A 12664-nucleotide genomic window follows, 5' to 3' on the forward strand; every position below is an offset into this window, starting at 1 on the left:
CTGCCCTACAGCAGATACTCTTTTTTTTTTTTTCTAAGTTGTCTCTTACCTTACCAGAACCCCTATGTGTTCCCCACTGCCCTCCTCTGAACCCCTGTCTCCGGTCATACACCAGGAGGACATGACGGAATCAAAGGAGACTTTATAGACCAAACCGGGAGGCTCTGGAGAGTTCTAGGGAGCGTCTTCAGAGAGCAAGGGGCTGGGAGGGGCCAAGTGCCCAGCTCTGGAACCCTGGCCGCTCCTCTACCATGCCCATGGGGGTCTGTGTGTTCCGCTTGCAGTTTTATGCCAAGAAAGTGTTGTCCCACAAAACACATTTCAATATCCCTGATTGAGTTCAACGTTCCCATTTATGGAATGGTGAAACTGAAGCCCAGGGAAGGAAATGACCTGCTGAAGACCCTGTAGCTGCTCAATGGCACAGCTGGGACTGGAACTCAGGGGTCCTGATGGCCGACTCTGTGCCTTCCTGAGCTCTGCCCAGGCAGATGGTGGGACTCGGAGTCCGACCGGTTGCTGCCTGCCTTGAGCAGGAAGTGCAGCTCCTCTTGGCTGTCAGAATGTCCAAGAGAGACCTTTTGGATTGTGTGAAGCAGGGCATGGCTACTAAGTCGGGTGAAGCCAGCTCGTGTTTTTCTCTTGGTGAAAGTGGAGCAGTTCTGGCCGGAAACAGCAGATCTTCTAGATGAGATAATGCTAGCAAAGCATTTAGCAAGAGTTTCTGCATGAAGTAGGTACTTAGAACTGTGAACTGAGGCAGAGAAACAGCTGTGGTTGTCTACGCAGAATCACCTTCTCACTGTGTGACTCATGGAGCAGTATCTGAGAGGGAGGACTTGGCTTGAGGACAGGAGGGAAGGCCAGAATTTCCTTCAGACACTGGGTCCACGGTGACCATTCTCCCCTCCCCTCAACCCAGGGCTGAGTGAATACGTGGGAACATTGGTTTGTGAGTGCAAAGATTCCTGAATCCAGACCAGTGGTCCTGGGCCCTATCTTAATGTGTCACCAGGTCTTCCCTCTGGGCCTCACTTTCCTCCTCTGTGACATGGATGCTTTGGGTTGGATGGTCATTCTCAACCCTGGCTGCCTGGAGAATCACAGGGGTGACTTTTAAACAATTCTGAGGCCCAAGCCTCACCTTAGGTCAAGGGAACCTCTGTGGGTGCTTCTGAGCCTCTGTGGTTTTGATTCTGATGCCCAGTGAAGGGCAAGAAGCACTGAACTGGATGGCTCTGGGCTCCCTGATGGTTGGCACAGGACAGCAGCATGGGACCTCACTAGATTGCTGTGAGCTGGGCTGTGCTTCTCTCGGCATGTGTGTGGATGAGCGACAGAGCTGATGGAGTGTCCTGCTCAGCCGGAAGCTGTCTCCCAGCACGGTGGACATTTTTCTCCCATCAGGTCATAGGTGAGGGGCAGAGGCAGGTCCCTGGGTGCTGTAGGAAGGAGGGCACACCAGGGATCGGTCTCCAGGGCTGAGACCACAGAAACCTCGTTCTTCTCCCTGCTGGGGAGTCTGGCCCCCACTGATAACAGCATGACCCCCAGGGAGCTCCCAGCTCCGAGGCTGACTCCTCCAGCAGGGGTCAGGCCATCCTCAGCCTTGGGACTCCTGAGCCCTTGGTCCATATCCTGGTGGGCAGCTTGGGCTAGGGATGCAACAGGAGCCCATGTGGGGCCAGCATCCAAAGCCAGACCCCCAGGATCCAGTTCAGGTTCTGCAACCTCTGGGCCTCAGTGATCTCATCTGTAAAATGGGGTGATAATCCATGCCTAATGTGGTGTTAGGGATTCTGATAGAGAGATCTTCAGAGAGAGGGTCAGTGAGCCCAAGCCTCAGGGACGGTGACAGGAGGGGGCATAGAGGCTCAGGGAGGAGGCGTCAGATGACATGGAGCTGGGAAAGTTGAACTCAAGGAGTCTTTATGTAGAGAGCAGAGCATCTCTCAATCTATCTGTGGTTTTCACATGTACACGGGTGAATATTTTCACCAGTGGATCCCTTTAAAAAAGATAATTTTACAAGGGGCCCCGGTTTGTTAAGTATGGATAAGTGGAACTTGGATGGTTGGAGTGGGACCTGTCCCTCAGCTCTCCACCCCTACAGTGGCCTAACCGGGGAACAAATCTGAAACCACTGGCCTAGAGCAGGAGGACGCACATTCTGCATCTCCTTCTGAGGTTCAACCCTGAGGAGATGGGTCTAAAGTGCAGCAGAAACGGGTTGGATAGCAGGGAGCACCTCCCAGTAGTGGGGTTGGTAAGTGCTGAGCGTCTGGGGGCGCTGGTATCTTAGTCCTCCCTAGGCAGGAGGGGGTGAGCCATAGCCCCTTGAGGGCCTCAGCCTCCTGCTTCCGGGGACAGCAGGCAGGACCCCCTTCCTGCTCTGGCACTGGGTTCTGGGGAGAAGTGGAGAGAGCTTCTCCCAGGAAAGTGGGACTTGGGCCATGTGGCTGGATCCTCTGAGGGGCATGGAGGCCTTGAGCTGGGGAAAGAAAGAACAAAGCGACTTTCTTTCTCCTTCCCTTTGTTAACTCAGTCAGAGTGCAATGGGGTGAGGAGGACACAGGGGAGAAGAAAGAGAGGGGAAGTCAGAACTGGGGCTGGAAACCCAGCAGGTGTTTGAGGGGCAGAACTGGGAAGGACCAAGGCCAGAAATTCAAAGGGAGCTGCAGGGGAAGGCAGCGCTCTGGCCAGCTCCACCTTCGGGATGGATCCGGAATCCATTCCTTCCCTCCACCTTCGCCAGGCAACTACACACAAACCACCATCCCATAGGCACCTAGGCATCCCTCTCTATTCAGCTGAACCCCCCACATCCCCATTCCCCGCTCAGCTTATTCCTCACACATTTGTCAGAATAATCCTCAAGAAAACACTCATCCCACTCAAGGCCTGCAGTAACTCCCACCTTCCCATGTGGGTCTCCTGCTTCATCTCCCACCTCTCTCCCCACGTGGCAGGCCTTCAGGCTCTTCCTGCACCCCTCTGGCCCGGCTGCCCCTGTTTCACATTCGTTCCCCAGTTGCATCTGGTCCAGGGTTGGCTGATAAAATAGAGGATCCTCAGTTAAACTTGAACTTCAAGGTAAACCTTACATAAGTGTATCCCAAGTGGTGCAGGCATTACTCACCTGCAATTCACATGTGGCTGAACATCCTGTATGGTCATTTGCTAACCTGGCAGCCCTAGTCTAGTCCATCCCCTCTGGACCTAGTATCTTTCAGGTCAAGGATCTTGTGCTTCCAGGCTGTTGATTGGGAGAAGGAGGAAAGCTGTCTTCCATGTATTTTATTTTAAATAAGTTTATTTATTTTAAGTAGATTTATTTTATTTTGTAAAAATCCACTTGTTTTAAGTGGGGTGTCCTGGGAACCATGTTCCCTCATCTCTTTCTTGCCCCTTAGTGACCAGAGGATGAGGATGTTAGGAAAATTGGAAGGGATGGTATTTTGAGCCAGAAAAGTCTAGCTTTGAGCTTGAGTGTAGCATCTGTCACTGATTCTGTGACATCTCAGAGCGTTGCTTTCACTGCTCTGGTTTCTCTCTAGATGGGGGATAGGACTTCGTCTGCCTCCCAGGTGGCTGTGGGATTCATGATGCATGAGTTATGCTTGTGATGGACTCATGTGCTAGCCATGTGATGGGCTAGGTTAATAAGGTCCCATTGCCTGTGGTTCCAGAGTCGCCTGGGCTGAAGGGCAGGTAGATGTGGCCTAATCCTTAAGCTCTGTGCTGGTCAGAAGCTTGCTGGGCAAGTGAATGAGTGCCAGATGTCTTTAATTTCTTGGGCCTGCCTGGTTGGCCATGCAGTTCAAGGTTCTGGTCACCAGGGGTCAGGCTTGCACATGGATGGCTGAGTTTTGTTTTTGATGGTGCTCCAGGGAGCCTCCAGTCTGTGAGCCAGAGGGACAGTGAGGATGGGGGGAGGGGGGGGGGTGGCACATTTTAAAAAATGTGGTTCTTGGAGCTGTAGGTCTGTGACCTGCAGATCTGGGAGGTCAAACGTTATCCTCTCTCATATTTACATCTTGCTTGGTACCTTCTGGAGAGATCCTCATCTCTTTGGCCCTTCACCAGGAGACCCCATGGAGGATTGGGTTAGGTGGCCGGGTTTTGGAAAGAACTCTGGGCAGGGGTTTTGAAGAGCATTTGGGTCTTAGCTCCAAGTCTGCCCCTTACTAGTGTCCTTGTTAGGCTCTATTACCTCCCAGGCCTAAGTTTCTTCTTCAGTGGAATAAGGTAAAAATACCTCCCCTGCAGGGATGTGTCAAGATCAGTGAGTAGAGGTGGCGCAGGGATAACTTCTCGAGGCTAACCCAGCCCCTGTCTAGAATGGCTTATGATGAAAATGCAGAAATAAGAGAGAAACACAGGGAAAGAGCAAGTGTTGTCACGGGGCATCATATAATCCCTTGCTAAGCTGCAGAAGTGAGCAGCAGGGTTCGGAGGAGGGAGGGGGCAGTCCAGAGAGGGGAATTTGCTGACTTGAGCTCACATAGCCAGAGGGACAAGCGCAGGGTCCGCTGGACACCCCACATCCAATGCTGAGCTGGGCGTTGGAAATGAACAGTAGATCAGGCACCCAAGGCAGGTGTGCCCAGCTGATCCAGGCCACAGCATGCAGGCTGCTGGGCCACTGGAATTTCAGATTCAGTTCTGTGTGTCTCCTGGGCACCTGCTCAGGCGGTGGGAGCGCATTCTCTCCAAGCAGCTGCGTGTGCTTCCCATGCAGTGCAGTGAGCAGCAAGGCGGCTTCAGTCTTTGGTCCAGGCACAGACCCAGCACCCAGAGAAAGCGATTTTCCTGCTTGCGGTTGCCTGGCCTCCTCCAAGAACCTCACACGTCCGTGTTGCTCAGAGAGAAAGATGGATCACTCTGGGGGTTCCTGGAATAGTTGCTGTCTTTGAACAGGCCCTCTCTTGCCAAGACCCCCGCCTTCCTCCCGGCCACCAGCCTACAGCCTCTCCGCAGGAGGACAGTATGTCCTGGGCCTCTGCTCTCTGGCCTCAGTCATAGTGTGGTTGGGTTGCTCTGGGGACCCTGAGGTTCTCGGTCATGGCCTGTCTCAGGGTAGGTCCCCATGGATTGCCCTCCCAGCCCTGGCTGGGTTGCTGTGGTTTCCCCATCAGTAGAAATGACTCCTCACCCACAATTGCATCAGTCCCTCCACAGACGCAGTGAATCATGTTGCAAGATGTGGTTATGGACTGCGCCCTGTGCTCTGGTTAGGAGCTGGTTGGGCCAGGCCATGGGTGAGGGAAGTGTGGGGGGTTGACCACGTTTTGACATGAACTTGGGAGAGGAAAGAAAAACCCAGGAGAGAGCCTCCAGGGGTGGGGTGGGGTAGGTGTGAGTTGACACTGAACTCATCACCCATTGGACAGAAGCAAGTATCCAGCGACCTTAACCGAGACCACACTGGGGAACCTTCTGGCTTACTCACCCCCTGGCCCTACCGCTACCACCAAGAGAAAAAGAAGTGAAGAGAATGAGCTGGTTCATCCTCTAGTGCATTGCAGCGGCGTGGGGGAAACCAGGGAGATGGGTCAGTTTGCTTTCTTCCTCTTTCTCTATTTGAACTCCCTGGCTTGCTTCCCGTCAGCTGACACATGGTGGCCATGGGCTGAGAATGTCCAACCTCAAGATGAATTTCTTCCCTCTCTCCACTTCACAGGCCAGGCTCATAGCTGCCCCTGGGTAGGAACTATCTGCAGGGAGGGGTAAAGACTCCAGCTGCTTGGAGTTCTATGACCCTTCCCAAAGGTAGATCTACCCATTTTTCAATGGAGAAGATGAGGCCAAAGGGAAGTTGCCGGATACCTTGCTTCCACCCCTCTCTCCCATGCCCTCCTGTGTAGCTGAGCTCATGGCATCAGAATCTCAGGACCCTTCAACACTTTCCAGCTGGGCAAGGTGGGAGTGAGTGGGCTGTGTCTTCTTGTTAATTGTCCATGCCTTTATTTATTTATTTATTTTTAATTTTTAGATTGACATATAATTGTACATATTTATGGGGTACAGTGTGATGTTTTTATACATGTATACATTCTGTAATGATCAAATTAGGGTATTTGGTACATCTATAACCTCATACATTTTCATTTCTTTGTGGTGAGAACATTCACAATCCTCTCTTCTAGCTATTCTAAAATATATGATACAATATTGTCAACCATAGTCACCCTAGTGTGTAATAGAACAGCAGAACTTGTTCCTCCTATCTGATTGTAGCTTGGTACCTATTGACCAATCTCTCACCATGCCCCTTCCCCTTCTCCTCTCCAGTCTCTAGTAACCACCATTCTACTCTCTACTTCTATGAGATCAACTTTTTTAGATTCCGCATGAGTGAGATGGTGTGGTATGTATCTTTCATCCACGTTGCTTCAAATGACAGGATTCCATTGTTTTTTTATGGCTAAATGGAATTCCATTGTGTGTGTGTGTGTGTGTGTGTGTATATATGTGTGTGTGTGTGTGTGTATATATATATATAGGTATCGTGGTATCTTTAATTATCCATTGCGGGACACTTGGGTTGATTCCATACCTCTTCTCTGCAGGGGGCAAGGCTGTGCAATGGCTCAGAGATAGCCCAACAAATGCTCTGTAATGAGACTTGGAGTTTCAACCTCACTGTCTGGAGCAGAAGAGAAATGGGAAATATGACATATGGAGGTGCCACTGAAACAAAACACCCCAAAATCTTGAGTCAACACAGTGGGGCTAGCACTCTGGAGTCCCCACTGGAACTGCAGTGGGTTTGTCTGAATGACAAATACACTTGTGTAAGTCACTGACATGTAGAGGGCTGTTTGTTACTGCAGCATAGTCTACCTACCCTGACTTTGCAATGCCAAGCTAAGGAGATTGGCCTTGATTCTGAAGGTCATGGGAAGAGATTCAAGTCTTGGGAAAGAATGGCAGGGCCTAGATCCAACACTTGGGTTAAGAAGGTGGTTTTTCTTTCTTTGAGATTGTGAGCTTCCTGGGTACAGCAATATATCTGGCGTTGTTTTTCACCATTAAGTATACCTGGGGCCTAGAATGGTACATGATACATGGCAGGTGCTTGTTCAGAATTTGTCTTCTCTCCTTCTGCCTTTAGTTTCCTCCTTCTCGAATTTATTCTTCCTCTCTTTATCTTTCATTATTTAATCCTTCCTTCATGCCTTAATTTCCTCCACAAATATTTAGGAAGTGCCTCCCATGCCTTGGGCACTGTGTTTTATATATGTTATCTCCCTTTTATGCCAATCTTGACAGAGAGGTCCTTACCCTCACTTTACAGAGGAGGAGTGTGGGCCTGCAATCTTTGCCCTCTCCCTGGCATTTTCATCTTGTATTTACTCTCTTCATCTTTATCTGGGACCCACTGGGAGGACTCCCTAGCAGTGCTAGGGAGAGATAGAGGGATGCATCTAAACACAAAAAGGCATGCTTCTGCCCTCAGGGGACGTCAGGCTGGTGGGAGTCACTGTCACTGCAGTGCACAGCTGCCATCCAGTGTGGCACTCCACCAGAAATACACATAGGGTACAATGAGCATGTGGAGAACCCTTGAGCTGACACTTAAGCAGGGTCTCCAGGAGTCTGAGGTTGAGCTCAGGGTGGGGAGTGGAATGGGATGGAGAGAGCAACATGAGCAAGGGCAAAGAGGGGTAAGAGAACCTGGTTTAATGACACCTTCTAGTCCCCTCTAGCTGGTGGGGCCATGTGACTAGTTCTGGCCCATGAGTTGTAAGCAGGGCAGAACTCATGGAAGTCACTTGCAGACACAGCATTTAATTGCAGGTGCAAGACCCTCCAGGCTCTGTTTTCCTTCTGGTGTGGAGACTGGTGAATGACAGCTAATTCAATGTGACTGGAAGATAAAATAAGCGAGGAAGACCTCTGGGAGTTAAGGTGGGGAGAGCAGATGGGACCTAAATTACAACATTTATAGACATTCAGAAGGCTAAAGATGGCAAAAACATTGTATCTTAAAAGTCAACTGTGTTGGATTGGTGGTGAATGCTTGAAGCACTGTGTTGAGAAAGATTCTGAGGCTGCATCTAGGAAAAAGTGCTGTGATCCATGGGTGATATCTTCCACGGGCCTGGGAGTTGGGAGCGACAGCCTGCATGTCATGCATTTTCCACTTTTGCTTTGCTTTGAAAGCTGCAGAGTCATGGGAAGAATTTAAGCAGGAAAATGATGGGGCCTGGACCACTGATTAGAGAGATCATTCATTCCTTGACCAACATAAAGGAACTAGGTGGAAGAGACATGATTGGAACCCAGGTCAGTCCGATAACAAAGCCTTCATTCTTAAAACTCCCCTGCCTTCTGAGAGAAGAGAAGTTTTTTCCTTGGCCAGGGAAAGTGTATTTCAGTGTGGAAGCTCCCAGTTCGGCTTGTCAATGATCTTTCTTGCTGCTTCTTCCTTTCTCTTCTTATCAGCTGCTCCTCCCTGGTGCACCTCCTCGTTTTGTTATATCCCTAGGCCATCTGCTCAAACAGGGATTCCCAGCCAGAGAGCTGTGGCTCACTCGTGTGCCACGGACCCTTCTCAGCTGTGAGAGGTCAAACCTCAATCAATGGGTAAAGCTTATTTACTTGTTTATTTTTGTGCAACTAAGAGGGAGATGTCTGCAGGAAGAACACTGAGCTGGATGTGGGCTACTATAGCTGAACATCAAGGCAGTCCCAAAGCATGAGGTAAGCAGGCTCTGCTCATCACAGTCACTGAGGCTCAGGCTGAGAGAACAGTCACCGCCTTGACCCTCACCAGTCTCCACACCAGAAGGAAAACAGAGCCTAGAGGGTCTCGCACCTGAAATTAAATGCTGGGTCTGCAAGTGAGAACTGCTCTGCTCACAACTCATGGGCCAGAACTAGTCACATGGCCCCACCAGCTAGAGAGGACTAGAAGGTGTGAGTTCACCATGTACCTGGAACGTGGGGAGCCAGAGGATCTGGTGAGCAGCTCTGTCGGGCACCACCATATACCTTGTGCCCAGCAGAGTAGGGGAGGAGCAAATTTTTGATGAAGATGGTGTCAGCCTGAGCATCCTTCCACAACAGCTCTTGCTAAGGCCCCAGTGACCTGCATGTTACTCCACCTGGTAGACACTTTTCGGTCCTCATTTTCCTTAACCTTGCTTGTCACACTGCACTGTCCTTCTTAATACGTGTTTCTTGGCTCAAGCACACATCGTTTAACTGACTTCCTTCCTATCTCTTGCGTTACTGCTTCCCTGGCTCCTTTGCAACTTTTCCCTTCTTCTACCGGCCTTGCATTTTGGAGATTCTCAGGGTGTGGACCTCTTTCCTCAGCAGATATCATCCACTGCCTTGCCTTGAACAATCCCCTTCACCTAGATGACTTGACTTGCTTTGGATCTCCATGTTCATGTGTTCTGCTGTCTACTTGACATCTTCTCAAGAATATGTCAACACTAGCTCCAATTTATTATGCTTAAAACCAAAGTCATGACCTTTTCCCCTCCACCCCTGGTCCCTTCCAGGGTTCTGCATCTCACTAAATAGCAACACCATCCACCTGGTCATAGGATCCAGAAACCCAAGAGTCATGCTTGATCCTTTCTTCTGTCTGCCACACCCTTCCATTTTAAGTCCCTTACCAACCCCTATTAATTTAGTCTCCAATCCATCGCCATCTTCTCCAGCTCCATCGCCATCTCCATCACTGGTCCACGTGGCCACTGTGTCCCACCTGATTGCTGTGAGGGACCCCATACCCTCCCTCCCTGTTCAGTTGCACCCATTTGTTCTTTATGCTGTAGCCAAGGAAATAATGCAAACTTGATCATGCAACGTTCCTTTCCACGATGCTTTAAAGGCTGACAGGCCAGGCGTGGTGGCTCACTCCCGTAATCCCAGCACTTTGGGAGGCCAAGGCAGGTGGATCACCTGAGGTCAGGAGTTCAAGACTAACCTGGCCAACATGGTGAAACCCTGTCTCTACTAAAAATACAAAAATTAGCTGGGCACGGTGGTGGGCACCTGTAATCCTAGCTACTCGGGAGGCTGAGAGGGGATAAATAAAAAAGCCTGAGCGCGGTGGCTCACGCCTGTAATCCCAGCACTTTGGGAGGCTGAGACGGGCAAATCACCTGAGGTCAGGAGTTCCAACAAGCCTGGCTAACATGGGGAAACCCTATCTCTACTAAAAATACAAAAATTAGCTGGGCATGGTGGCGGGTGCCTGTAATCCCAGTTACTTGGGAGGCTGAGGCAGAAGAATCGCTTGAACCCGGGAGGCAGAGGTTGCAGTGAGTCGAGATTGCACCATTGCACTCCAGCCTGGGCAACAGGAGCAAAACTCTGTCTAAAAAAAAAGACCTGCCACTGCTCTTAACAAAGAGAGAGAACTTGTGCAAGATACGGGCATGTGATGTGAACCTGCAGCACTTCTTTGTCACCACATTCATTGCAGTGCTACAGCACACGCAGTAGGTGCCCATAGTAAATGCTTTTTGAATGAAAGAACATATGGTATAAGAGAAATGGCCAATTGGTCAGATTATTTTGACTATTAAAAAGTAGTGGAACTGGGCACAGTGGCTCATGCCTGTAATCCCAGCATTTTGGGAGACCAAGGCGGGCAAATAACCTGAGGCCAGAAGTTCGAGACCAGCCTGGCCAACATGGTGAAACCCCGTCTCTACTAAAAATACAAAAATTAGCTGGACATGGTGGCATGTGCCTGTAGCCCCAGCTACTTGGGAGGCTGAGGCAGGAGAATCACTTGAACCAGGGAGGTGGAGGTTGCAGTGAGTCGAGATTGCACCACTGCACTCCAGCCTGGTGACAGAGCAAGACTCCATCTAAAACAAAAGTAGTGGAGACCGCGGGGAGTGGTGGCTCATGCCTATAATCCCAGCACTTTGGGAGGCTGAAGCAGGCAGATTGCTTGAAGTCAGGAGTTTGAGACCAGCCTGGCCAACATGGTGAAACCCCGTCTCTACTAAGAATACAAAAAAGAGCTGGGCATGATGGTGCATGCCTGTAATCCCAGCTTCCTGGGAGGCTGAGGCACAAGAATTGCTTGAACCTAGGAGATGGAGGCTGCAGTGAGCTGAGATAGCGCCACTGCACTTCAGCCTAGGGGACACAGCAAGACTCTGTCTCAAAAAAAAAAAAAAAAAAAAAAGTAACAGAGCAGCAGGGATGGCTTCCCTGGATACTGAGGCTGGTTCAGGGCCCCTCGGGAGCTGACGTGGGACTGTTGCTGTGTTCTGAGCATCAATGCAGGCTCATCAAAGCAGGATGACCCTTTGATAAGCCGCTCTCTGGGATTGAAACCCAGGCAGGCTGAGCTGAGAGCCAATCTCTTCATCTCTGTGCTGTTCTGCCCACTCACCCACTCACTGCATTTGTGCACCGCATGTGGCACAGAGGTGGCATCTACATAGAGCTTATTTTTATGACTCTTAGCCTGGGGATGGGACCCAGCAGAAACAGGGAGAAAGGCCACTCGCTGGGGCAGGTGGTCACCTTCACCTTTTCATGGTCACCTTCCTCTCATCCTGGGAGCTCCCTGGGCTGGGGGCAGGTGGGGTGCCCAGAGTTGGCTCAGGGTGGCCTCATTTCCGGGGATCGGGGTGAGTCAGTTGTCTCCCTGTGGTCTGAGGGTAACATCAGGAACTGCAATAGTCATCTCTTTCTTTGTGGCTTTGAGGTCTAGGGGTGGGGAGTGAGGGTTCCTGAGACCCTTGGGGCCCACAGGGGAAAGGCTTCAGCCTGCTGGGCCTAGGAGATACAGGGGGGACTCTGCAGAACCCATAAGGGTGGCTGGGGAGCCCTGGCCTTTGGGCCTCTCTGCAGCATTGCCCACTCCCCACTGGCCACGTGCTGAGCAGAGGAGTGAAGAATCCAAGTGAACAGGGGTCTTATTTCATCTTTTCAACTCGAGAGGAAGCTGCTCTCATGATCTCTGTTTTACAGATGAGGAAATCGAGACTCAGAGAAATTAAGGGATTGGCCCAAGTTCTCATGACTATTAAATGACACAGCCAGGACTCAATGCTAGTCCTGCCTGATCCACACAGCGGGCCCTCTTTCCCACCCAACCTGGCCCTCTCTACCTCCTCTTTTAGGGCCTAGAGGAAGGCTAAGTGAGAGGTAGAGAAGCAAGGCCCTGTCAGGGGCCTGGCAGGGAACGGATCCACTCGGATGACTGCAATGAGGGGAGTGAATGCAGGGACTTCTTAGCGAGGGGTGGGCAGGGTGGAGGGGGTGAAGGAGAAATGCTGTAGCTTCCAGAGCCTGGTGAGGGTGGAAGCTGCTACTAGTCCTGGCCTGTTATGGAAACCTGGTGACAGGGGGACCCCTGGAGGAGGAGGCGTGGGCACAGAGGATGCAGGGATGCCAGAGACACCCCCTAACCTCTCTCCTCCCTCCTCATCTCCTGCTGGCGCCTCCCTATGGTTAAACCCCAACTGAAGCCAGCAGGCAAATGAGCTGGGAAGCTGCACTCCAGAGAGCTCAGTCCACAGGGGCTGGAGAATGGGAGGGAGGGGCAGGCAGAGACTGGCCACACGGAGACTCGAGGCAGGTGGGAGGTTACGCCATCCACCACTGTGGCAACGACTGAGGTGTTGGCCAGACCCTTGGGAGGGGAGTGAATCAGTGAGGACCATGTCTCCTT

At 51.1% G+C, this 12664-nt stretch overlaps 1 protein-coding gene across 10 annotated transcripts in view; it reads left to right on the forward strand.

The window, feature by feature from the left end:
* The first annotated feature begins 594 nt into the window (after nucleotides 1-594).
* The window catches only part of LOC116275795, a 36108-nt gene continuing 24038 nt past the window's right edge, over nucleotides 595-12664 (forward strand). For 5 of the 10 annotated variants that reach the window (XM_031668526.1, XM_031668528.1, XM_031668530.1 and 2 more), the window contains exons 1-2: nucleotides 604-5922; nucleotides 6573-8292. The gene's annotated coding sequence lies outside the window, so the exon portion shown is untranslated. Of the gene's footprint in view, nucleotides 5923-6572; nucleotides 8293-12664 lie in introns of all 10 variants that reach the window. The other 5 variants (XM_031668533.1, XM_031668529.1, XM_031668534.1 and 2 more) reach the window with 5 other exon arrangements.

This window comes from Papio anubis, chromosome 7, assembly GCF_008728515.1.
Source record: "Papio anubis isolate 15944 chromosome 7, Panubis1.0, whole genome shotgun sequence".
Classification (NCBI taxonomy): Eukaryota; Metazoa; Chordata; class Mammalia; order Primates; family Cercopithecidae; genus Papio; species Papio anubis.